General features: G+C 41.7%; 81 pseudogenes; all 81 read right to left on the bottom strand.

The window, feature by feature from the left end:
- Positions 1 to 3,479: 3,479 nt before the first annotated feature.
- Positions 3,480 to 3,598, bottom strand: LOC142673286 (5S ribosomal RNA; annotated as a pseudogene).
- Positions 3,599 to 3,665: 67 nt separating this feature from the next.
- On the bottom strand, positions 3,666 to 3,784 carry LOC142674136 (5S ribosomal RNA; annotated as a pseudogene).
- A 67-nt stretch (positions 3,785 to 3,851) lies between these two features.
- On the bottom strand, positions 3,852 to 3,970 carry LOC142673608 (5S ribosomal RNA; annotated as a pseudogene).
- A 67-nt stretch (positions 3,971 to 4,037) lies between these two features.
- LOC142674362 (5S ribosomal RNA) lies at positions 4,038 to 4,156 on the bottom strand (annotated as a pseudogene).
- A 253-nt stretch (positions 4,157 to 4,409) lies between these two features.
- LOC142674538 (5S ribosomal RNA) lies at positions 4,410 to 4,528 on the bottom strand (annotated as a pseudogene).
- A 67-nt stretch (positions 4,529 to 4,595) lies between these two features.
- On the bottom strand, positions 4,596 to 4,714 carry LOC142674269 (5S ribosomal RNA; annotated as a pseudogene).
- Positions 4,715 to 4,781: 67 nt separating this feature from the next.
- On the bottom strand, positions 4,782 to 4,900 carry LOC142673615 (5S ribosomal RNA; annotated as a pseudogene).
- Positions 4,901 to 4,967: 67 nt separating this feature from the next.
- On the bottom strand, positions 4,968 to 5,086 carry LOC142673973 (5S ribosomal RNA; annotated as a pseudogene).
- A 67-nt stretch (positions 5,087 to 5,153) lies between these two features.
- LOC142673801 (5S ribosomal RNA) lies at positions 5,154 to 5,272 on the bottom strand (annotated as a pseudogene).
- A 67-nt stretch (positions 5,273 to 5,339) lies between these two features.
- Positions 5,340 to 5,458, bottom strand: LOC142673800 (5S ribosomal RNA; annotated as a pseudogene).
- Positions 5,459 to 5,525: 67 nt separating this feature from the next.
- Positions 5,526 to 5,644, bottom strand: LOC142673501 (5S ribosomal RNA; annotated as a pseudogene).
- A 67-nt stretch (positions 5,645 to 5,711) lies between these two features.
- On the bottom strand, positions 5,712 to 5,830 carry LOC142674583 (5S ribosomal RNA; annotated as a pseudogene).
- Positions 5,831 to 5,897: 67 nt separating this feature from the next.
- LOC142673391 (5S ribosomal RNA) lies at positions 5,898 to 6,016 on the bottom strand (annotated as a pseudogene).
- A 67-nt stretch (positions 6,017 to 6,083) lies between these two features.
- On the bottom strand, positions 6,084 to 6,202 carry LOC142674257 (5S ribosomal RNA; annotated as a pseudogene).
- A 67-nt stretch (positions 6,203 to 6,269) lies between these two features.
- On the bottom strand, positions 6,270 to 6,388 carry LOC142673614 (5S ribosomal RNA; annotated as a pseudogene).
- A 67-nt stretch (positions 6,389 to 6,455) lies between these two features.
- On the bottom strand, positions 6,456 to 6,574 carry LOC142673411 (5S ribosomal RNA; annotated as a pseudogene).
- A 67-nt stretch (positions 6,575 to 6,641) lies between these two features.
- LOC142673534 (5S ribosomal RNA) lies at positions 6,642 to 6,760 on the bottom strand (annotated as a pseudogene).
- A 67-nt stretch (positions 6,761 to 6,827) lies between these two features.
- Positions 6,828 to 6,946, bottom strand: LOC142673794 (5S ribosomal RNA; annotated as a pseudogene).
- A 67-nt stretch (positions 6,947 to 7,013) lies between these two features.
- Positions 7,014 to 7,132, bottom strand: LOC142674556 (5S ribosomal RNA; annotated as a pseudogene).
- A 67-nt stretch (positions 7,133 to 7,199) lies between these two features.
- Positions 7,200 to 7,318, bottom strand: LOC142673298 (5S ribosomal RNA; annotated as a pseudogene).
- A 67-nt stretch (positions 7,319 to 7,385) lies between these two features.
- LOC142673576 (5S ribosomal RNA) lies at positions 7,386 to 7,504 on the bottom strand (annotated as a pseudogene).
- Positions 7,505 to 7,571: 67 nt separating this feature from the next.
- Positions 7,572 to 7,690, bottom strand: LOC142674578 (5S ribosomal RNA; annotated as a pseudogene).
- A 67-nt stretch (positions 7,691 to 7,757) lies between these two features.
- LOC142673193 (5S ribosomal RNA) lies at positions 7,758 to 7,876 on the bottom strand (annotated as a pseudogene).
- A 67-nt stretch (positions 7,877 to 7,943) lies between these two features.
- LOC142673191 (5S ribosomal RNA) lies at positions 7,944 to 8,062 on the bottom strand (annotated as a pseudogene).
- A 67-nt stretch (positions 8,063 to 8,129) lies between these two features.
- Positions 8,130 to 8,248, bottom strand: LOC142673601 (5S ribosomal RNA; annotated as a pseudogene).
- A 253-nt stretch (positions 8,249 to 8,501) lies between these two features.
- Positions 8,502 to 8,620, bottom strand: LOC142674325 (5S ribosomal RNA; annotated as a pseudogene).
- Positions 8,621 to 8,687: 67 nt separating this feature from the next.
- LOC142674052 (5S ribosomal RNA) lies at positions 8,688 to 8,806 on the bottom strand (annotated as a pseudogene).
- A 67-nt stretch (positions 8,807 to 8,873) lies between these two features.
- On the bottom strand, positions 8,874 to 8,992 carry LOC142674040 (5S ribosomal RNA; annotated as a pseudogene).
- Positions 8,993 to 9,059: 67 nt separating this feature from the next.
- Positions 9,060 to 9,178, bottom strand: LOC142673757 (5S ribosomal RNA; annotated as a pseudogene).
- Positions 9,179 to 9,245: 67 nt separating this feature from the next.
- On the bottom strand, positions 9,246 to 9,364 carry LOC142673511 (5S ribosomal RNA; annotated as a pseudogene).
- Positions 9,365 to 9,431: 67 nt separating this feature from the next.
- LOC142674603 (5S ribosomal RNA) lies at positions 9,432 to 9,550 on the bottom strand (annotated as a pseudogene).
- Positions 9,551 to 9,617: 67 nt separating this feature from the next.
- On the bottom strand, positions 9,618 to 9,736 carry LOC142674394 (5S ribosomal RNA; annotated as a pseudogene).
- A 67-nt stretch (positions 9,737 to 9,803) lies between these two features.
- Positions 9,804 to 9,922, bottom strand: LOC142673975 (5S ribosomal RNA; annotated as a pseudogene).
- A 67-nt stretch (positions 9,923 to 9,989) lies between these two features.
- LOC142673376 (5S ribosomal RNA) lies at positions 9,990 to 10,108 on the bottom strand (annotated as a pseudogene).
- A 253-nt stretch (positions 10,109 to 10,361) lies between these two features.
- Positions 10,362 to 10,480, bottom strand: LOC142674028 (5S ribosomal RNA; annotated as a pseudogene).
- Positions 10,481 to 10,547: 67 nt separating this feature from the next.
- LOC142674016 (5S ribosomal RNA) lies at positions 10,548 to 10,666 on the bottom strand (annotated as a pseudogene).
- Positions 10,667 to 10,733: 67 nt separating this feature from the next.
- Positions 10,734 to 10,852, bottom strand: LOC142674020 (5S ribosomal RNA; annotated as a pseudogene).
- A 67-nt stretch (positions 10,853 to 10,919) lies between these two features.
- Positions 10,920 to 11,038, bottom strand: LOC142674004 (5S ribosomal RNA; annotated as a pseudogene).
- A 67-nt stretch (positions 11,039 to 11,105) lies between these two features.
- On the bottom strand, positions 11,106 to 11,224 carry LOC142674091 (5S ribosomal RNA; annotated as a pseudogene).
- Positions 11,225 to 11,291: 67 nt separating this feature from the next.
- LOC142674478 (5S ribosomal RNA) lies at positions 11,292 to 11,410 on the bottom strand (annotated as a pseudogene).
- A 439-nt stretch (positions 11,411 to 11,849) lies between these two features.
- On the bottom strand, positions 11,850 to 11,968 carry LOC142673219 (5S ribosomal RNA; annotated as a pseudogene).
- A 67-nt stretch (positions 11,969 to 12,035) lies between these two features.
- LOC142673331 (5S ribosomal RNA) lies at positions 12,036 to 12,154 on the bottom strand (annotated as a pseudogene).
- A 67-nt stretch (positions 12,155 to 12,221) lies between these two features.
- On the bottom strand, positions 12,222 to 12,340 carry LOC142674346 (5S ribosomal RNA; annotated as a pseudogene).
- Positions 12,341 to 12,407: 67 nt separating this feature from the next.
- On the bottom strand, positions 12,408 to 12,526 carry LOC142673657 (5S ribosomal RNA; annotated as a pseudogene).
- A 67-nt stretch (positions 12,527 to 12,593) lies between these two features.
- On the bottom strand, positions 12,594 to 12,712 carry LOC142673529 (5S ribosomal RNA; annotated as a pseudogene).
- A 253-nt stretch (positions 12,713 to 12,965) lies between these two features.
- On the bottom strand, positions 12,966 to 13,084 carry LOC142673992 (5S ribosomal RNA; annotated as a pseudogene).
- Positions 13,085 to 13,151: 67 nt separating this feature from the next.
- LOC142673176 (5S ribosomal RNA) lies at positions 13,152 to 13,270 on the bottom strand (annotated as a pseudogene).
- Positions 13,271 to 13,337: 67 nt separating this feature from the next.
- On the bottom strand, positions 13,338 to 13,456 carry LOC142673304 (5S ribosomal RNA; annotated as a pseudogene).
- A 67-nt stretch (positions 13,457 to 13,523) lies between these two features.
- LOC142673967 (5S ribosomal RNA) lies at positions 13,524 to 13,643 on the bottom strand (annotated as a pseudogene).
- A 67-nt stretch (positions 13,644 to 13,710) lies between these two features.
- On the bottom strand, positions 13,711 to 13,829 carry LOC142674617 (5S ribosomal RNA; annotated as a pseudogene).
- A 67-nt stretch (positions 13,830 to 13,896) lies between these two features.
- LOC142674581 (5S ribosomal RNA) lies at positions 13,897 to 14,015 on the bottom strand (annotated as a pseudogene).
- Positions 14,016 to 14,268: 253 nt separating this feature from the next.
- LOC142673284 (5S ribosomal RNA) lies at positions 14,269 to 14,387 on the bottom strand (annotated as a pseudogene).
- Positions 14,388 to 14,454: 67 nt separating this feature from the next.
- Positions 14,455 to 14,573, bottom strand: LOC142674135 (5S ribosomal RNA; annotated as a pseudogene).
- Positions 14,574 to 14,640: 67 nt separating this feature from the next.
- Positions 14,641 to 14,759, bottom strand: LOC142673606 (5S ribosomal RNA; annotated as a pseudogene).
- Positions 14,760 to 14,826: 67 nt separating this feature from the next.
- LOC142673358 (5S ribosomal RNA) lies at positions 14,827 to 14,945 on the bottom strand (annotated as a pseudogene).
- Positions 14,946 to 15,198: 253 nt separating this feature from the next.
- On the bottom strand, positions 15,199 to 15,317 carry LOC142674526 (5S ribosomal RNA; annotated as a pseudogene).
- A 67-nt stretch (positions 15,318 to 15,384) lies between these two features.
- LOC142673611 (5S ribosomal RNA) lies at positions 15,385 to 15,503 on the bottom strand (annotated as a pseudogene).
- Positions 15,504 to 15,570: 67 nt separating this feature from the next.
- On the bottom strand, positions 15,571 to 15,689 carry LOC142673851 (5S ribosomal RNA; annotated as a pseudogene).
- A 67-nt stretch (positions 15,690 to 15,756) lies between these two features.
- On the bottom strand, positions 15,757 to 15,875 carry LOC142673799 (5S ribosomal RNA; annotated as a pseudogene).
- A 67-nt stretch (positions 15,876 to 15,942) lies between these two features.
- Positions 15,943 to 16,061, bottom strand: LOC142673798 (5S ribosomal RNA; annotated as a pseudogene).
- Positions 16,062 to 16,128: 67 nt separating this feature from the next.
- LOC142674650 (5S ribosomal RNA) lies at positions 16,129 to 16,247 on the bottom strand (annotated as a pseudogene).
- Positions 16,248 to 16,314: 67 nt separating this feature from the next.
- LOC142674580 (5S ribosomal RNA) lies at positions 16,315 to 16,433 on the bottom strand (annotated as a pseudogene).
- Positions 16,434 to 16,500: 67 nt separating this feature from the next.
- LOC142673390 (5S ribosomal RNA) lies at positions 16,501 to 16,619 on the bottom strand (annotated as a pseudogene).
- A 67-nt stretch (positions 16,620 to 16,686) lies between these two features.
- On the bottom strand, positions 16,687 to 16,805 carry LOC142674243 (5S ribosomal RNA; annotated as a pseudogene).
- Positions 16,806 to 16,872: 67 nt separating this feature from the next.
- Positions 16,873 to 16,991, bottom strand: LOC142673610 (5S ribosomal RNA; annotated as a pseudogene).
- Positions 16,992 to 17,058: 67 nt separating this feature from the next.
- Positions 17,059 to 17,177, bottom strand: LOC142673410 (5S ribosomal RNA; annotated as a pseudogene).
- A 67-nt stretch (positions 17,178 to 17,244) lies between these two features.
- LOC142673533 (5S ribosomal RNA) lies at positions 17,245 to 17,363 on the bottom strand (annotated as a pseudogene).
- A 67-nt stretch (positions 17,364 to 17,430) lies between these two features.
- LOC142673568 (5S ribosomal RNA) lies at positions 17,431 to 17,549 on the bottom strand (annotated as a pseudogene).
- Positions 17,550 to 17,616: 67 nt separating this feature from the next.
- LOC142674555 (5S ribosomal RNA) lies at positions 17,617 to 17,735 on the bottom strand (annotated as a pseudogene).
- A 67-nt stretch (positions 17,736 to 17,802) lies between these two features.
- Positions 17,803 to 17,921, bottom strand: LOC142673852 (5S ribosomal RNA; annotated as a pseudogene).
- A 67-nt stretch (positions 17,922 to 17,988) lies between these two features.
- On the bottom strand, positions 17,989 to 18,107 carry LOC142673574 (5S ribosomal RNA; annotated as a pseudogene).
- A 67-nt stretch (positions 18,108 to 18,174) lies between these two features.
- LOC142674576 (5S ribosomal RNA) lies at positions 18,175 to 18,293 on the bottom strand (annotated as a pseudogene).
- Positions 18,294 to 18,360: 67 nt separating this feature from the next.
- LOC142673768 (5S ribosomal RNA) lies at positions 18,361 to 18,479 on the bottom strand (annotated as a pseudogene).
- Positions 18,480 to 18,546: 67 nt separating this feature from the next.
- Positions 18,547 to 18,665, bottom strand: LOC142674608 (5S ribosomal RNA; annotated as a pseudogene).
- Positions 18,666 to 18,732: 67 nt separating this feature from the next.
- Positions 18,733 to 18,851, bottom strand: LOC142673888 (5S ribosomal RNA; annotated as a pseudogene).
- A 253-nt stretch (positions 18,852 to 19,104) lies between these two features.
- On the bottom strand, positions 19,105 to 19,223 carry LOC142674324 (5S ribosomal RNA; annotated as a pseudogene).
- Positions 19,224 to 19,290: 67 nt separating this feature from the next.
- On the bottom strand, positions 19,291 to 19,409 carry LOC142673539 (5S ribosomal RNA; annotated as a pseudogene).
- A 67-nt stretch (positions 19,410 to 19,476) lies between these two features.
- Positions 19,477 to 19,595, bottom strand: LOC142673526 (5S ribosomal RNA; annotated as a pseudogene).
- Positions 19,596 to 19,662: 67 nt separating this feature from the next.
- LOC142674451 (5S ribosomal RNA) lies at positions 19,663 to 19,781 on the bottom strand (annotated as a pseudogene).
- A 67-nt stretch (positions 19,782 to 19,848) lies between these two features.
- On the bottom strand, positions 19,849 to 19,967 carry LOC142673612 (5S ribosomal RNA; annotated as a pseudogene).
- A 67-nt stretch (positions 19,968 to 20,034) lies between these two features.
- Positions 20,035 to 20,153, bottom strand: LOC142673409 (5S ribosomal RNA; annotated as a pseudogene).
- Positions 20,154 to 20,197: the final 44 nt, after the last annotated feature.

Raw genomic sequence — 20,197 nt, 5'->3', positions numbered from 1 at the left:
CTCCTTTGCTTCGGAGGCCGGTGCTTCAGTCCATTACCGCCCGAGGGCCACATGTGGGATATTTCTCTAAACTGCAGAATCTGGGCAATAAGTATTGAGTTGCGTTTCTCTGATAAATCCTTTTGTGTTATAAAAAAAATGGTATAAAAAGAGTAAATGTCACCTCTACTTTGCTCTAAATTTCTGTGAAACACCTAAAGGGTTCATAAACTTTCTAAATGCTGTTGTGAATACTTTGAGGGGTCTAGTTTCTAAAATGGGGTGTTTGATAGGGGTTTCTAATATATGGGCCCCTCAAAGCAACTTCAGAAATGAACTGGAACCTAAAAAAATAAATAAATGAGGCAATACTTCGCTTCTTACATTATACTGATAATGAGCCGTGCCCACTCCGAGATGACCCCAGTTTTGACCGTTTGTATAAACGGAGACCCCTATTAGACCGTTCCAGTGCCCGGTTTTCCCAAGCATACACCCCCGAGAAGTGTTTTTCTATTGATGAGTCCCTGGTACATTTTAAAGGGAGGGTTCAATTCCGCCAGTACCTGCCAGGTAAGAGGGCAAGGTATGGCGTGAAGATGTATAAGCTGCGAGAGTGCATCAGGGTATACCTACAGGTTTAGGATATATGAAGGAAAGGCCACCCCCAAACCAGACTGCATCCTGGACTACAATAGGTACATGGGAGGGATGGACTTGTCAAATCAAGTCCTGAAGCCCTACAGCGCCATGCGGTGAGGTATAAGAAGCTGGCCGGGCACATCATACAGATGGCTTTGTACAATGCGTATGTGCTACGTCGATGTGCAGGCCAGAGGGGAACTTTCCTGGAATTTCAAGATCTAATCTTTAGGGACCAGGAAGGGGGGGCGCATCGTACCAGGGCAACACTTTCCAGGAGAAGGTCCCCAAACCGGTGGAAAGGGAAAGAGTCAAAAGAGGTGCAGAGTCTGCTATAAGAGGGGGATAAGGAAGAACACAATATACCAATGTGACACGTGTCCCGAAAAACCAGGGCTCTGTATAAAAGATTGTTTTAAAATGTATCATACATCCCTTGATTTTCAATTTACCCTGATGCACTCCGCACAGCTTACCCCCCTCATCTTTCCCTTCTGAGCCCTGCCGTATGCCCAGGCAGCTGATAACAGCCACATGTAGGGTATTGTCGTACCCAGGAGAACCCACATTACAATTTAAGGGGTGTATATCTCCGGTGGCGCATGCTGGGCACACTATATTGGACACTGAAATGGCATATACATATATAAAATTGCAAATCTCACACTGCACCATCTGCTGCGCATTATCTTTTACACAGTACCTGTGGGGTCAAAATGCTCACTACACCTCTAGATGAATGTCTTAAGGGGTGTAGTTTTTAAAATGGGGTCACTTCTCGGGGGTTTCAACTGTACTGGTACCTCAGGGGCTTCTGCACACATGACTTAGCACCAGAAAAGCTCCAGTAGGCCAAATGGTGGTCCTTTCCTTCTGAGCCCTCCCATGGGCCCAAAGGGCAGTTTATCACCACAAATGGGGTATTGCCGCACTAAGGACAAATTGGGCAACAAAATGGGGTATGTTGTTCCTTGTGAAAATAAGAAATTTTGATCAAAAATGACATCTTATTGGAAAAAATATCATTTTTTTCATTTCACAGCCCAATTCAAATAGGTGCTGTGAAAAAACTGTGCGGTCAAAATGATAACAAAAACCATAAATGAATTCCTTGAGGGGTGTAGTTTCCAAAATGGGGTCACTTCTGGTGGGTTTCCATTGCTTTGATACCTCTGGGGCTCTGCAAATGCAACATGGCACCCGAAAACCAATCCAGCAAAATCTGGACTCCAACAAACACATAGCGCTCCTTTCCGTCTGAGCCCTCCCATGGGCCCAAACGGCAGTTTATCACCACAAATGGGGTATTGCCGCACTAAGGACAAATTGGGCAACAAAATGGGGTATGTTGTTCCCTGTGAAAATAAGAAATTTTGATCAAAAATGACATCTTATTGGAAAAAATATAATTTTTTTCATTTCACAGCCCAATTCAAATAGGTGCTGTGAAAAACCTGTGCGGTCAAAATGATAACAAAAACCATAAATGAATTCCTTGAGGGGTGTAGTTTCCAAAATGGGGTCACTTCTGGTGGGTTTCCATTGCTTTGATACCTCTGGGGCTCTGCAAATGCGACATGGCACCCGAAAACCAATCCAGCAAAATCTGGACTCCAACAAACACATAGCGCTCCTTTCCTTCTGAGCCCTCCCATGGGCCCAAAGGGCAGTTTATCACCACAAATGGGGTATTGCCGCACTAAGGACAAATTGGGCAACAAAATGGGGTATGTTGTTCCCTGTGAAAATAAGAAAATTTGATCAAAAATGACATTTTATTGGAAAAAATATCATTTTTTTCATTTCACAGCCCAATTCAAATAGGTGCTGTGAAAAAACTGTGCGGTCAAAATGATAACAAAAACCATAAATGAATTCCTTGAGGGGTGTAATTTCCAAAATGGGGTCACTTCTGGTGGGTTTCCATTGTTTTGATACCTCAACGCCTCTTCAAACCTGGCATGCTGCCTAAAATATATTCTAATAAAAAAGAGGCCTCAAAATGCACTAGGTGCTTCTTTGCTTCTAGGGCTTGTGTTTTAGTCCACGAGCGCAGTAGGGCCACATGTGGGACATTTCTAAAAACTGCAGAATCTGGACAATACATATTTAGTAGTGTTTCTCTGGTAAAACCTTCTCTGTTACTAAAAAAAAATTGAATAAAATTGAAATTCAGCAGAAAAAATGAAATTTGCAAATTTAATTTCCACTTTGCTTTAATTCCTGTGAAATGCCTGAAGGGTTAAAAAACTTTCTATATGCTGTTTTGAATACTTTGAGGGGTCTAGTTTTTAAAATGGGGTGTTTTATGGGGGTTTCTAACACATAGTCCCCTCAAATCCACTTCAGAACTGAACTGGCACCTTCAAAAAAAGGCTTTTGAAATTTTCTTAAGAATATGAGAAATTGCTGTTTATGTTCTAAGCCTTGTAACGTCCAAGAAAAATAAAAGAATGTTCAAAAAACGATGCCAATCAAAAGTAGACATATGGGAAATGTGAACTAGTAACTATTTTGGGTGGTATAACCGTCTGTTTTTCAAGCAGATGCATTTAAATTCTGAAAAATGCTATTTTTTGTAAATTTTCTCTAAATTTTGCAATTTTTCACAAATAAAGACTGAATATATCGACCAAATTTTACCACGAACATGAAGCCCAAAGTGTCACGAGAAAACAATCTCAGAATCGCTTGGATAGGTTTAAGCATTCCGACGTTATTACCACATAAAGTGAAATATGTCAGATTTGAAAAATGGGCTCTGAGCCTTAAGGCCCAAACTAGGCTGCGTCCTTAAGGGGTTAATCCATAGTCCTATTTAATCTATTGTGAAACAAAATCTAAACGACATAATAAAAAGTCAACCGCACCACGGATTCCCAGACAGTCACCCACACTGGTACTAGCGAGGCGTTAAGCTGTGTAACTTCTGCGATCTAACGAGAGCAGGCACATTCAGCTTAGTATGGCCATTGACATTAAATGCTTTAATCCATAGTCCTTTTTAATCATTTGTGAAACAAAATCTAAACGACATAATAAAAAGTCAACCGCACCACGGATTCCCAGACAGTCTCCCACACTGGTACTAGCGAGTGCTTAAGCTGTGTAACTTCTGCGATCTGACGAGAGCAGGCACATTCAGCTTAGAATGGCCATTGACGTTAAATGCTTTAATCCATAGTCCTTTTTAATCGATTGTGAAACAAAATCTAAACGACATAATAAGAAGTCAACTGCACCACGGATTCCCAGACAGTCTCCCACACTGGTACTAGCGAGGCCTTAAGCTGTGTAACTTCTGCAATCTGATGAGAGCAGGCACATTCAGCTTAGAATGGCCTTTGACATTAAATGCTTTAATCCATAGTCCTTTTTAATCGATTGTGAAACAAAATCTAAACGACATAATAAAAAGTCAACAGCACCACGGATTCCCAGACAGTCTCCCACACTGGTACTAGCGAGGCCTTAAGCTGTGTAACTTCTGCGATCTGTCGAGAGCAGGGACATTCAGCTTAGAATGGCCATTGACATTAAATGTTTTAATCCATAGTCCTTTTTAATCGATTGTGAAACAAAATCTAAACGACATAATAAAAATTCAACCGCAAAACGGATTCCGAGACAGTCTCCCACACTGGTACTAGCGAGGCCTTAAGCTGGGTAACTTCTGCGATCTGACGAGAGCAGGCACATTCAGCTTAGAATGGCCATTGACATTAAATGCTTTAATCCATACTCCTTTTTAATCGATTGTGAAACAAAATCTAAACGACATAATAAAAAGTCAACCGCACCACGTATTCCCAGACAGTCTCCCACAATAGTACTAGCGAGGCCTTAAGCTGTGTAACTTCTGCGATCTGACGAGAGCAGGCACATTCAGCTTAGAATGGCCATTGACATTAAATGCATTAATCCATAGTCCTTTTTATTCGATTGTGAAACAAAATCTAAACGACATAATAAAAAGTCAACCGCACCACGGATTCCCAGACAGTCTCCCACACTAGTACTAGCGAGGCCTTAAGCTGTGTAACTTCTGCGTTCTGACGAGAGCAGGCACATTCAGCTTAGAATGGCCATTGACGTTAAATGCTTTAATCCATAGTCCTATTTAATCTATTGTGAAACAAAATCTAAACAACATAATAAAAAGTCAACCGCACCACGGATTCCCAGACAGTCACCCACACTGGTACTAGCGAGGCGTTAAGCTGTGTAACTTCTGCGATCTAACGAGAGCAGGCACATTCAGCTTAGAATGGCCATTGACATTAAATGCTTTAATCCATAGTCCTTTTTAATCGATTGTGAAACAAAATCTAAACGACATAATAAATAGTCAACCGCACCACGGATTCCCAGACAGTCTCCCACACTGGTACTAGCGAGGCCTTAAGCTGTGTAACTTCTGCGTTCTGACGAGAGCAGGCACATTCAGCTTAGAATGGCAATTGACATTAAAAGCCTTAATCCATAGTCCTTTTTAATCTACTGTGAAACAAAATCTAAACGACATAATAAAAAGTCAACCGCACCACGGATTCCCAGACAGTCTCCGACACTGGTACTAGCGAGGCCTTAAGCTGTGTAACTTCTGCGATCTGACAAGAGCAGGCACATTCAGCTTAGAATGGCCATTGACATTAAATGCTTTAATCCATAGTCCTTTTTAATCTATTGTGAAACAAAATCTAAACGACATAATAAAAAGTCAACCGCACCACGGATTCCCAGACAGTCTCCGACACTGGTACTAGCGAGGCCTTAAGCTGTGTAACTTCTGCGATCTGACAAGAGCAGGCACATTCAGCTTAGAATGGCCATTGACATTAAATGCTTTAATCCATAGTCCTTTTTAATCGATTGTGAAACAAAATCTAAACGACATAATAAAAAGGCAACCGCACCACGGATTCCCAGACAGTCTCCCACACTGGTACTATCGAGGCCTTAAGCTGCGTAACTTCTGCGATCTGACGAGAGCAGGGACATTGAGCTTAGAATGGCCATTGACATTAAATGCTTTAATCCATAGTCCTTTTTAATCGATTGTGAAACAAAATCTAAACGACATAATAAAAATTCAACCGCACCACGGATTCCCAGACAGTCTCCCACACTGGTACTAGCGAGGCCTTAAGCTGTGTAACTTCTGCGATCTGACGAGAGCAGGCACATTCAGCTTAGAATGGCAATTGACGTTAAATGTTTTAATCCATAGTCCTATTTAATCTATTGTGAAACAAAATCTAAACGACATAATAAAAAGTCAACCGCACCACGGATTCCCAGACAGTCACCCACACTGGTACTAGCGAGGCGTTAAGCTGTGTAACTTCTGCGATCTAACGAGAGCAGGTACATTCAGCTTAGAATGGCCATTGACATTAAATGCATTAATCCATAGTCCTTTTTATTCGATTGTGAAACAAAATCTAAACGACATAATAAAAAGTCAACCGCACCACGGATTCCCAGACAGTCTCCCACACTAGTACTAGCGAGGCCTTAAGCTGTGTAACTTCTGCGTTCTGACGAGAGCAGGCACATTCAGCTTAGAATGGCCATTGACGTTAAATGCTTTAATCCATAGTCCTATTTAATCTATTGTGAAACAAAATCTAAACGACATAATAAAAAGTCAACCGCACCACGGATTCCCAGACAGTCACCCACACTGGTACTAGCGAGGCGTTAAGCTGTGTAACTTCTGCGATCTAACGAGAGCAGGCACATTCAGCTTAGAATGGCCATTGACATTAAATGCTTTAATCCATAGTCCTTTTTAATCGATTGTGAAACAAAATCTAAACGACATAATAAAAAGTCAACCGCACCACGGATTCCCAGACAGTCTCCCACACTGGTACTAGCGAGGCCTTAAGCTGTGTAACTTCTGCGATCTGACTAGAGCAGGCACATTCAGCTTAGAATGGCCATTGACATTAAAAGCCTTAATCCATAGTCCTATTTAATCTATTGGGAAACAAAATCTAAACAACATAATAAATAGTCAACCGCACCACGGGTTCCCAGACAGTCTCCCACACTGGTACTAGCGAGGACTTAAGCTATGTAACTTCTGCGTTCTGACGAGAGCAGGCACATTCAGCTTAGAATGGCCATTGACGTTAAATGCTTTAATCCATAGTCCTTTTTAATCGATTGTGAAACAAAATCTAAACGACATAATGAAAAGTCAACTGCACCACGGATTCCCAGACAGTCTCCCACACTGGTATTAGCGAGGCCTTAAGCTGTGTAACTTCTGCAATCTGACGAGAGCAGGCACATTCAGCTTAGAATGGCCATTGACATTAAATGCTTAAATCCATAGTCCTTTTTAATCGATTGTGAAACAAAATCTAAACGACATAATAAAAAGTCAACAGCACCACGGATTCCCAGACAGTCTCCCACACTGGTAATAGCGAGGCCTTAAGCTGGGTAACTTCTGCGATCTGACGAGAGCAGGCACATTCAGCTTAGAATGGCCATTGACATTAAATGCTTTAATCCATAGTCCTTTTTAATCGATTGTGAAACAAAATCTAAACGACATAATAAAAAGTCAACCGCACCACGGATTCCCAGACAGTCTCCCACACTAGTACTAGCGAGGGCTTAAGCTGTGTAACTTCTGCGATCTGACGAGAGCAGGCACATTCAGCTTAGAATGGCCATTGACATTAAATGCTTTAATCCATAGTCCTTTTTAATCGATTGTGAAACAAAATCTAAACGACATAATAAAAAGTCAACCGCACCACGGATTCCCAGACAGTCTCCCACACTAGTAATAGCGAGGCCTTAAGCTGTGTAACTTCTGCATTCTGACGAGAGCAGGCACATTCAGCTTAGAATGGCCATTGACGTTAAATGCTTTAATCCATAGTCCTATTTAATCTATTGTGAAACAAAATCTAAACGACATAATAAAAAGTCAACCGCACCACGGATTCCCAGACAGTCTCCCACACTGGTACTAGCGAGGCCTTAAGCTGTGTAATTTCTGCGATCTGACGAAAGCAGGCACATTCAGCTTAGAATGGCCATTGACATTAAATGCTTTAATCCATAGTCCTTTTTAATCGATTGTGAAACAAAATCTAAACGACATAATAAAAAGTCAACCGCACCACGGATTCCCAGACAGTCTCCCACACTGGTACTAGCGAGGCCTTAAGCTGTGTAACTTCTGCAATCTGACGAGAGCAGGCACATTCAGCTTAGAATGGCCATTGACATTAAATGCTTTATTCCATAGTCCTTTTTAATCGATTGTGAAACAAAATCTAAACGACATAATAAAAAGTCAACCGCACCACGGATTCCCAGACAGTCTCCCACACTGGTACTAGCGAAGCCTTAAGCTGTGTAACTTCTGCGATCTGACGAGAGCAGGGACATTCAGCTTAGAATGGCCATTGACATTAAATTCTTTAATCCATAGTCCTTTTTAATCGATTGTGAAACAAAATCTAAACGACATAATAAAAACTTAACCGCACCACGGATTCCCAGACAGTCTCCCACACTGGTACTAGCGAGGCCTTAAGCTGTGTAACTTCTGCGATCTGACGAGAGCAGGCACATTCAGCTTAGAATGGCAATTGACGTTAAATGTTTTAATCCATAGTCCTATTTAATCTATTGTGAAACAAAATCTAAACGAAATAATAAAAAGTCAACCACACCACGGATTCCCAGACAGTCTCCCACACTGGTACTAGCGAGGCGTTAAGCTGTTTAACTTCTGCGATTTAACGAGAGCATGCACATTCAGCTTAGAATGGCCATTGACATTAAATGCTTTAATCCATAGTCCTTTTTAATCGATTGTGAAACAAAATCTAAACGACATAATAAAAAGTCAACCGCACCACGGATTCCCAGACAGTCTCCCACACTGGTACTAGCGAGGCCTTAAGCTGTGTAACTTCTGCGATCTGACGAGAGCAGGCACGTTCAGCTTAGAATGGCCATTGACTTTAAAAGCCTTAATCCACAGTCCTATTTAATCTATTGTGAAACAAAATCTAAACAACATAACAAAAAGTCAACCGCACCACGGATTCCCAGACAGTCTCCCACACTGGTACTAGCGAGGCCTTAAGCTGTGTAACTTCTGCGATCTGACGAGAGCAGGCACATTCAGCTTAGAATGGCCATTGACATTAAATGCTTTAATCCATAGTCCTTTTTAATCGATTGTGAAACAAAATCTAAACGACATAATAAAAAGTCAACCGCACCACGGATTCCCAGACAGTCTCCCACACTGGTACTAGCGAGGCCTTAAGCTGTGTAACTTCTGCGATCTGACGAGAGCAGGCACATTCAGCTTAGAATGGCCATTGACATTAAAAGCCTTAATCCATAGTCCTATTTAATCTATTGTGAAACAAAATCTAAACAACATAATAAAAAGGCAACCGCACCACGCATTCCCAGACAGTCTCCCACACTGGTACCAGCGAGGCCTTAAGCTGTGTAACTTCTGCGATCTGACGAGAGCAGGGACATTCAGCTTAGAATGGCCATTGACGTTAAAGGCTTTAATCCATAGTCCTTTTTAATCGATTGTGAAACAAAATCTAAACGACATAATAAAAACTCAACCGCACCACGGATTCCCAGACAGTCTCCCACACTGGTACTAGCGAGGCCTTAAGCTGTGTAACTTCTGCGATCCGACGAGAGCAGGCACATTCAGCTTAGAATGGCCATTGACATTAAATGCTTTAATCCATAGTCCTTTTTAATCGATTGTGAAACAAAATCTAAACGACATAATAAGAAGTCAACCGCACCACGGATTCCCAGACAGTCTCCCACACTGGTACTAGCGAGGCCTTAAGCTATGTAACTTCTGCGATCTGACGAGAGCAGGCACATTCAGCTTAGAATGGCCATTGACATTAAATGCTTTAATCCATAGTCCTTTTTAATCGATTGTGAAACAAAATCTAAACGACATAATAAAAAGTCAACCGCACCACGGATTCCCAGACAGTCTCCCACACTGGTACTAGCGAGGCCTTAAGCTGTGTAACTTCTGCGATCTGACGAGAGCAGGGACATTCAGCTTAGAATGGCCATTGACATTAAATGCTTTAATCCATAGTCCTTTTTAATCGATTGTGAAACAAAATCTAAACGACATAATAAAAATTCAACCACACCACGGATTCCCAGACAGTCTCCCACACTGGTACTAGCGAGGCCTTAAGCTGTGTAACTTCTGCGTTCTGACTAGAGCAGGCACATTCAGCTTAGAATGGCCATTGACGGTAAATGCTTTAATCCATAGTCCTATTTAATCTATTGTGAAACAAAATCTAAACGACATAATAAAAAGTCAACCGCACCACGGATCCCCAGACAGTCTCCCACACTGGTACTAGCGAGGCCTTAAGCTGTGTAACTTCTGCGATCTGACGAGAGCAGGCACATTCAGCTTAGAATGGCCATTGACGTTAAATGCTTTAATCCATAGTCCTATTTAATCTATTGTGAAACAAAATCTAAACGACATAATAAAAAGTCAACCGCACCACGGATTCCCAGACAGTCTCCCACACTGGTACTAGCGAGGCGTTAAGCTGTGTAACTTCTGCGATCTAACGAGGGCTGGCACATTCAGCTTAGAATGGCAATTGACATTAAATACTTTAATCCATAGTCCTTTTTAATCGATTGTGAAACAAAATCTAAACGACATAATAAAAAGTCAACCGCACCACGGATTCCCAGACAGTCTCCCACACTGGTACTAGCGAGGCCTTAAGCTGTGTAACTTCTGCGATCTGACGAGAGCAGGCACATTCAGCTTAGAATGGCCATTGACATTAAAAGCCTTAATCCATAGTCCTATTTAATCTATTGTGAAACAAAATCTAAACAACATAATAAAAAGTCAACCGCACCACGGATTCCCAGACAGTCTCCCACACTGGTACTAGCGAGGCCTTAAGCTGTGTAACTTCTGCGATCTGACGAGAGCAGGCACATTCAGCTTAGAATGGCCATTGACATTAAAAGCCTTAATCCATAGTCCTATTTAATCTATTGTGAAACAAAATCTAAATGACATAATAAAAAGTCAACCGCACCACGGATTCCCAGACAGTCTCCCACACTGGGACTAGCGAGGCGTTAAGCTGTGTAACTTCTGCGTTCTGACGAGAGCAGGCACATTCAGCTTAGAATGGCCATTGACGTTAAATGCTTTAATCCATAGTCCTATTTAATCTATTGTGAAACAAAATCTAAACGACATAATAAAAAGTCAACCGCACCACGGATTCCCAGACAGTCTCCCACACTGGTACTAGCGAGGCCTTAAGCTGTGTAACTTCTGCGATCTGACGAGAGCAGGCACATTCAGCTTAGAATGGCCATTGACATTAAATGATTTAATCCATAGTCCTATTTAATCTATTGTGAAACAAAATCTAAATGACATAATAAAAAGTCAACCGCACCACGGATTCCCAGACAGTCTCCCACACTGGTACTAGCGAGGCGTTAAGCTGTGTAACTTCTGCGATCTAACGAGGGCAGGCACATTCAGCTTAGAATGGCAATTGACATTAAATGCTTTAATCCATAGTCCTTTTTAATCGATTGTGAAACAAAATCTAAACGACATAATAAAAAGTCAACAGCACCACGGATTCCCAGACAGTCTCCCACACTGGTACTAGCGAGGCCTTAAGCTGTGTAACTTCTGCGATCTGCCGAGAGCAGGGACATTCAGCTTAGAATGGCCATTGACATTAAATGCTTTAATCCATAGTCCTTTTTAATCGATTGTGAAACAAAATCTAAACGACATAATAAAAATTCAACCGCACAACGGATTCCGAGACAGTCTCCCACACTGGTACTAGCGAGGCCTTAAGCTGGGTAACTTCTGCGATCTGACGAGAGCAGGCACATTCAGCTTAGAATGGCCATTGACGTTAAATGATTTAATCCATAGTCCTATTTAATCTATTGTGAAACAAAATCTAAACGACATAATAAAAAGTCAACCGCACCACGGATTCCCAGACAGTCTCCCACACTGGTACTAGGGAGGCGTTAAGCTGTGTAATTTCTGCGATTTAACGAGAGCAGGCACATTCAGCTTAGAATGGCCATTAACATTAAATGCTTTAATCCATAGTCCTTTTTAATCGATTGTGAAACAAAATCTAAACGACATAATAAAAAGTCAACCGCACCACGGATTCCCAGACAGTCTCCCACAATGGTACTAGCGAGGCCTTAAGCTGTGTAACTTCTGCGTTCTGACGAGAGCAGGCACATTCAGCTTAGAATGGCCATTGACGTTAAATGCTTTAATCCATAGTCCTATTTAATCTATTGTGAAACAAAATCTAAACGACATAATAAAAAGTCAACCGCACCACGGATTCCCAGACAGTCTCCCACACTGGTACTAGCGAGGCCTTAAGCTGTGTAATTTCTGCGATCTGACGAGAGCAGGCACATTCAGCTTAGAATGGCCATTGACATTAAATGCTTTAATCCATAGTCCTTTTTAATCGATTGTGAAACAAAATCTAAACTACATAATAAAAAGGCAACCGCACCACGGATTCCCAGACAGTCTCCCACACTGGTACTAGCGAGGCCTTAAGCTGTGTAACTTCTGCGATCTGACGAGAGCAGGTACATTCAGCTTAGAATGGCCATTGACATTAAATGCTTTAATCCATAGTCCTTTTTAATCGATTGTGAAACAAAATCTAAACGACATAATGAAAAGTCAACCGCACCACGGATTCCCAGACAGTCTCCCACACTGGTACTAGGGAGGCCTTAAGCTGTGTAACTTCTGCGATCTGACGAGAACAGGGACATTCAGCTTAGAATGGCCATTGACATTAAATGCTTTAATCAATAGTCCTTTTTAATCGATTGTGAAACAAAATCTAAACGACATAATAAAAATTCAACCGCACCACGGATTCCCAGACAGTCTCCCACACTGGTACTAGCGAGGCCTTAAGCTGTGTAACTTCTGCGATCTGACGAGAGCAGGCACATTCAGTTTAGAATGGCAATTGACGTTAAATGTTTTAATCCATAGTCCTATTTAATCTATTGTGAAACAAAATCTAAACGACATAATAAAAAGTCAACCGCACCACGGATTCCCAGACAGTCACCCACACTGGTACTAGCGAGGCGTTAAGCTGTGTAACTTCTGCGATCTAACGAGAGGAGGCACATTCAGCTTAGAATGGCCATTGACATTAAATGCTTTAATCCATAGTCCTTTTTAATCGATTGTGAAACAAAATCTAAACAACATAATAAAAAGTCAACCGCACCACGGATTCCCAGACAGTCTCCCACACTGGTACTAGCGAGGCCTTAAGCTGTGTAACTTCTGCGATCTGACGAGAGCAGGCACATTCAGCTTAGAATGGCCATTGACATTAAAAGCCTTAATCCATAGTCCTATTTAATCTATTGTGAAACAAAATCTAAACAACATAATAAAAAGTCAACGGCACCACGGATTCCCAGACAGTCTCCCACACTGGTACTAGCGAGGCCTTAAGCTGTGTAACTTCTGCGTTCTGACGAGAGCAGGCACATTCAGCTTAGAATGGCCATTGACATTAAAAGCCTTAATCCATAGTCCTATTTAATCTACTGTGAAACAAAATCGAAACAACATAATAAAAAGTCAACCGCACCACGGATTCCCAGACAGTCTCCCACACTGGTACTAGCGAGGCCTTAAGCTGTGTAACTTCTGCGATCTGACAAGAGCAGGCACATTCAGCTTAGAATGGCCATTGACATTAAATGCTTTAATCCATAGTCCTTTTTAATCTATTGTGAAACAAAATCTAAACGACATAATAAAAAGTCAACCGCACCACGGATTCCCAGACAGTCTCCCACACTGGTACTAGCGAGGCCTTAAGCTGTGTAACTTCTGCGATTCTGACAAGAGCAGGCACATTCAGCTTAGAATGGCCATTGACATTAAATGCTTTAATCCATAGTCCTTTTTAATCGATTGTGAAACAAAATCTAAACGACATAATAAAAAGTCAACCGCACCACGGATTCCCAGACAGTCTCCCACACTGGTACTAGCGAGGCCTTTAGCTGTGTAACTTCTGCGATCTGACGAGAGCAGGGACATTCAGCTTAGAATGGCCATTGACATTAAATGCTTTAATCCATAGTCCTTTTTAATCGATTGTGAAACAAAATCTAAACGACATAATAAAAATTCAACCGCACCACGGATTCCCAGACAGTCTCCCACACTGGTACTAGCGAGGCCTTAAGCTGTGTAACTTCTGCGATCTGACGAGAGCAGGCACATTCAGCTTAGAATGGCAATTGACGTTAAATGTTTTAATCCATAGTCCTATTTAATCTATTGTGAAACAAAATCTAAACGAAATAATAAAAAGTCAACCGCACCACGGATTCCCAGACAGTCTCCCACACTGGTACTAGCGAGGCGTTAAGCTGTTTAACTTCTGCGATCTAACGAGAGAATGCACATTCAGCTTAGAATGGCCATTGACATTAAATGCTTTAATCCATAGTCCTATTTAATCTATTGTGAAACAAAATCTAAACGACATAATAAAAAGTCAACCGCACCACGGATTCCCAGACAGTCACCCACACTGGTACTAGCGAGGCGTTAAGCTGTGTAACTTCTGCGATCTAACGAGAGCAGGCACATTCAGCTTAGTATGGCCATTGACATTAAATGCTTTAATCCATAGTCCTTTTTAATCATTTGTGAAACAAAATCTAAACGACATAATAAAAAGTCAACCGCACCACGGATTCCCAGACAGTCTCCCACACTGGTACTAGCGAGTGCTTAAGCTGTGTAACTTCTGCGATCTGACGAGAGCAGGCACATTCAGCTTAGAATGGCCATTGACGTTAAATGCTTTAATCCATAGTCCTTTTTAATCGATTGTGAAACAAAATCTAAACGACATAATAAGAAGTCAACTGCACCACGGATTCCCAGACAGTCTCCCACACTGGTACTAGCGAGGCCTTAAGCTGTGTAACTTCTGCAATCTGATGAGAGCAGGCACATTCAGCTTAGAATGGCCTTTGACATTAAATGCTTTAATCAATAGTCCTTTTTAATCGATTGTGAAACAAAATCTAAACGACATAATAAAAAGTCAACAGCACCACGGATTCCCAGACAGTCTCCCACACTGGTACTAGCGAGGCCTTAAGCTGTGTAACTTCTGCAATCTGTCGAGAGCAGGGACATTCAGCTTAGAATGGCCATTGACATTAAATGTTTTAATCCATAGTCCTTTTTAATCGATTGTGAAACAAAATCTAAACGACATAATAAAAATTCAACCGCAAAACGGATTCCGAGACAGTCTCCCACACTGGTACTAGCGAGGCCTTAAGCTGGGTAACTTCTGCGATCTGACGAGAGCAGGCACATTCAGCTTAGAATGGCCATTGACATTAAATGCTTTAATCCATACTCCTTTTTAATCGATTGTGAAACAAAATCTAAACGACATAATAAAAAGTCAACCGCACCACGTATTCCCAGACAGTCTCCCACAATAGTACTAGCGAGGCCTTAAGCTGTGTAACTTCTGCGATCTGACGAGAGCAGGCACATTCAGCTTAGAATGGCCATTGACGTTAAATGCTTTAATCCATAGTCCTATTTAATCTATTGTGAAACAAAATCTAAACAACATAATAAAAAGTCAACCGCACCACGGATTCCCAGACAGTCACCCACACTGGTACTAGCGAGGCGTTAAGCTGTGTAACTTCTGCGATCTAACGAGAGCAGGCACATTCAGCTTAGAATGGCCATTGACATTAAATGCTTTAATCCATAGTCCTTTTTAATCGATTGTGAAACAAAATCTAAACGACATAATAAATAGTCAACCGCACCACGGATTCCCAGACAGTCTCCCACACTGGTACTAGCGAGGCCTTAAGCTGTGTAACTTCTGCGTTCTGACGAGAGCAGGCACATTCAGCTTAGAATGGCAATTGACATTAAAAGCCTTAATCCATAGTCCTTTTTAATCTACTGTGAAACAAAATCTAAACGACATAATAAAAAGTCAACCGCACCACGGATTCCCAGACAGTCTCCGACACTGGTACTAGCGAGGCCTTAAGCTGTGTAACTTCTGCGATCTGACAAGAGCAGGCACATTCAGCTTAGAATGGCCATTGACATTAAATGCTTTAATCCATAGTCCTTTTTAATCTATTGTGAAACAAAATCTAAACGACATAATAAAAAGTCAACCGCACCACGGATTCCCAGACAGTCTCCGACACTGGTACTAGCGAGGCCTTAAGCTGTGTAACTTCTGCGATCTGACAAGAGCAGGCACATTCAGCTTAGAATGGCCATTGACATTAAATGCTTTAATCCATAGTCCTTTTTAATCGATTGTGAAACAAAATCTAAACGACATAATAAAAAGTCAACCGCACCACGGATTCCCAGACAGTCTCCCACACTGGTACTATCGAGGCCTTAAGCTGCGTAACTTCTGCGATCTGACGAGAGCAGGGACATTGAGCTTAGAATGGCCATTGACATTAAATGCTTTAATCCATAGTCCTTTTTAATCGATTGTGAAACAAAATCTAAACGACATAATAAAAATTCAACCGCACCACGGATTCCCAGACAGTCTCCCACACTGGTACTAGCGAGGCCTTAAGCTGTGTAACTTCTGCGATCTGACGAGAGCAGGCACATTCAGCTTAGAATGGCAATTGACGTTAAATGTTTTAATCCATAGTCCTATTTAATCTATTGTGAAACATAATCTAAACGACATAATAAAAAGTCAACCGCACCACGGATTCCCAGACAGTCACCCACACTGGTACTAGCGAGGCGTTAAGCTGTGTAACTTCTGCGATCTAACGAGAGCAGGTACATTCAGCTTAGAATGGCCATTGACATTAAATGCATTAATCCATAGTCCTTTTTATTCGATTGTGAAACAAAATCTAAACGACATAATAAAAAGTCAACCGCACCACGGATTCCCAGACAGTCTCCCACACTAGTACTAGCGAGGCCTTAAGCTGTGTAACTTCTGCGTTCTGACGAGAGCAGGCACATTCAGCTTAGAATGGCCATTGACGTTAAATGCTTTAATCCATAGTCCTATTTAATCTATTGTGAAACAAAATCTAAACGACATAATAAAAAGTCAACCGCACCACGGATTCCCAGACAGTCACCCACACTGGTACTAGCGAGGCGTTAAGCTGTGTAACTTCTGCGATCTAACGAGAGCAGGCACATTCAGCTTAGAATGGCCATTGACATTAAATGCTTTAATCCATAGTCCTTTTTAATCGATTGTGAAACAAAATCTAAACGACATAATAAAAAGTCAACCGCACCACGGATTCCCAGACAGTCTCCCACACTGGTACTAGCGAGGCCTTAAGCTGTGTAACTTCTGCGATCTGACTAGAGCAGGCACATTCAGCTTAGAATGGCCATTGACATTAAAAGCCTTAATCCATAGTCCTATTTAATCTATTGGGAAACAAAATCTAAACAACATAATAAATAGTCAACCGCACCACGGGTTCCCAGACAGTCTCCCACACTGGTACTAGCGAGGACTTAAGCTATGTAACTTCTGCGTTCTGACGAGAGCAGGCACATTCAGCTTAGAATGGCCATTGACGTTAAATGCTTTAATCCATAGTCCTTTTTAATCGATTGTGAAACAAAATCTAAACGACATAATAAAAAGTCAACTGCACCACGGATTCCTAGACAGTCTCCCACACTGGTACTAGCGAGGCCTTAAGCTGTGTAACTTCTGCAATCTGACGAGAGCAGGCACATTCAGCTTAGAATGGCCATTGACATTAAATGCTTAAATCCATAGTCCTTTTTAATCGATTGTGAAACAAAATCTAAACGACATAATAAAAAGTCAACAGCACCACGGATTCCCAGACAGTCTCCCACACTGGTAATAGCGAGGCCTTAAGCTGGGTAACTTCTGCGATCTGACGAGAGCAGGCACATTCAGCTTAGAATGGCCATTGACATTAAATGCTTTAATCCATAGTCCTTTTTAATCGATTGTGAAACAAAATCTAAACGACATAATAAAAAGTCAACCGCACCACGGATTCCCAGACAGTCTCCCACACTAGTACTAGCGAGGGCTTAAGCTGTGTAACTTCTGCGATCTGACGAGAGCAGGCACATTCACCTTAGAATGGCCATTGACATTAAATGCTTTAATCCATAGTCCTTTTTAATCGATTGTGAAACAAAATCTAAACGACATAATAAAAAGTCAACCGCACCACGGATTCCCAGACAGTCTCCCACACTAGTAATAGCGAGGCCTTAAGCTGTGTAACTTCTGCATTCTGACGAGAGCAGGCACATTCAGCTTAGAATGGCCATTGACGTTAAATGCTTTAATCCATAGTCCTATTTAATCTATTGTGAAACAAAATCTAAACGACATAATAAAAAGTCAACCGCACCACGGATTCCCAGACAGTCTCCCACACTGGTACTAGCGAGGCCTTAAGCTGTGTAATTTCTGCGATCTGACGAAAGCAGGCACATTCAGCTTAGAATGGCCATTGACATTAAATGCTTTAATCCATAGTCCTTTTTAATCGATTGTGAAACAAAATCTAAACGACATAATAAAAACTCAACCGCACCACGGATTCCCAGACAGTCTCCCACACTGGTACTAGCGAGGCCTTAAGCTGTGTAACTTCTGCAATCTGACGAGAGCAGGCACATTCAGCTTAGAATGGCCATTGACATTAAATGCTTTATTCCATAGTCCTTTTTAATCGATTGTGAAACAAAATCTAAACGACATAATAAAAAGTCAACCGCACCACGGATTCCCAGACAGTCTCCCACACTAGTACTAGCGAAGCCTTAAGCTGTGTAACTTCTGCGATCTGACGAGAGCAGGGACATTCAGCTTAGAATGGCCATTGACATTAAATTCTTTAATCCATAGTCCTTTTTAATCGATTGTGAAACAAAATCTAAACGACATAATAAAAACTTAACCACACCACGGATTCCCAGACAGTCTCCCACACTGGTACTAGCGAGGCCTTAAGCTGTGTAACTTCTGCGATCTGACGAGAGCAGGCACATTCAGCTTAGAATGGCAATTGACGTTAAATGTTTTAATCCATAGTCCTATTTAATCTATTGTGAAACAAAATCTAAACGAAATAATAAAAAGTCAACCACACCACGGATTCCCAGACAGTCTCCCACACTGGTACTAGCGAGGCGTTAAGCTGTTTAACTTCTGCGATTTAACGAGAGCATGCACATTCAGCTTAGAATGGCCATTGACATTAAATGCTTTAATCCATAGTCCTTTTTAATCGATTGTGAAACAAAATCTAAACGACATAATAAAAAGTCAACCGCACCACGGATTCCCAGACAGTCTCCCACACTGGTACTAGCGAGGCCTTAAGCTGTGTAACTTCTGCGATCTGACGAGAGCAGGCACGTTCAGCTTAGAATGGCCATTGACTTTAAAAGCCTTAATCCACAGTCCTATTTAATCTATTGTGAAACAAAATCTAAACAACATAACAAAAAGTCAACCGCACCACGGATTCCCAGACAGTCTCCCACACTGGTACTAGCGAGGCCTTAAGCTGTGTAACTTCTGCGATCTGACGAGAGCAGGCACATTCAGCTTAGAATGGCCATTGACATTAAATGCTTTAATCCATAGTCCTTTTTAATCGATTGTGAAACAAAATCTAAACGACATAATAAAAAGTCAACCGCACCACGGATTCCCAGACAGTCTCCCACACTGGTACTAGCGAGGCCTTAAGCTGTGTAACTTCTGCGATCTGACGAGAGCAGGCACATTCAGCTTAGAATGGCCATTGACATTAAAAGCCTTAATCCATAGTCCTATTTAATCTATTGTGAAACAAAATCTAAACGACATAATAAAAATTCAACCGCACCACGGATTCCCAGACAGTCTCCCACACTAGTACTAGCGAGGCCTTAAGCTGTGTAACTTCTGCGTTCTGACGAGAGCAGGCACATTCAGCTTAGAATGGCCATTGACGTTAAATGCTTTAATCCATAGTCCTATTTAATCTATTGTGAAACAAAATCTAAACGACATAATAAAAAGTCAACCGCACCACGGATTCCCAGACAGTCACCCACACTGGTACTAGCGAGGCGTTAAGCTGTGTAACTTCTGCGATCTAACGAGAGCAGGCACATTCAGCTTAGAATGGCCATTGACATTAAATGCTTTAATCCATAGTCCTTTTTAATCGATTGTGAAACAAAATCTAAACGACATAATAAAAAGTCAACCGCACCACGGATTCCCAGACAGTCTCCCACACTGGTACTAGCGAGGCCTTAAGCTGTGTAACTTCTGCGATCTGACTAGAGCAGGCACATTCAGCTTAGAATGGCCATTGACATTAAAAGCCTTAATCCATAGTCCTATTTAATCTATTGGGAAAC

Source organism: Rhinoderma darwinii (genome assembly GCF_050947455.1).
Source record: "Rhinoderma darwinii isolate aRhiDar2 chromosome 1 unlocalized genomic scaffold, aRhiDar2.hap1 SUPER_1_unloc_5, whole genome shotgun sequence".
Lineage (NCBI taxonomy): Eukaryota > Metazoa > Chordata > Amphibia > Anura > Rhinodermatidae > Rhinoderma > Rhinoderma darwinii.
Note: the sequence above shows the minus strand (reverse complement) of the source record. Positions and strands in the feature narration are given on the sequence as shown.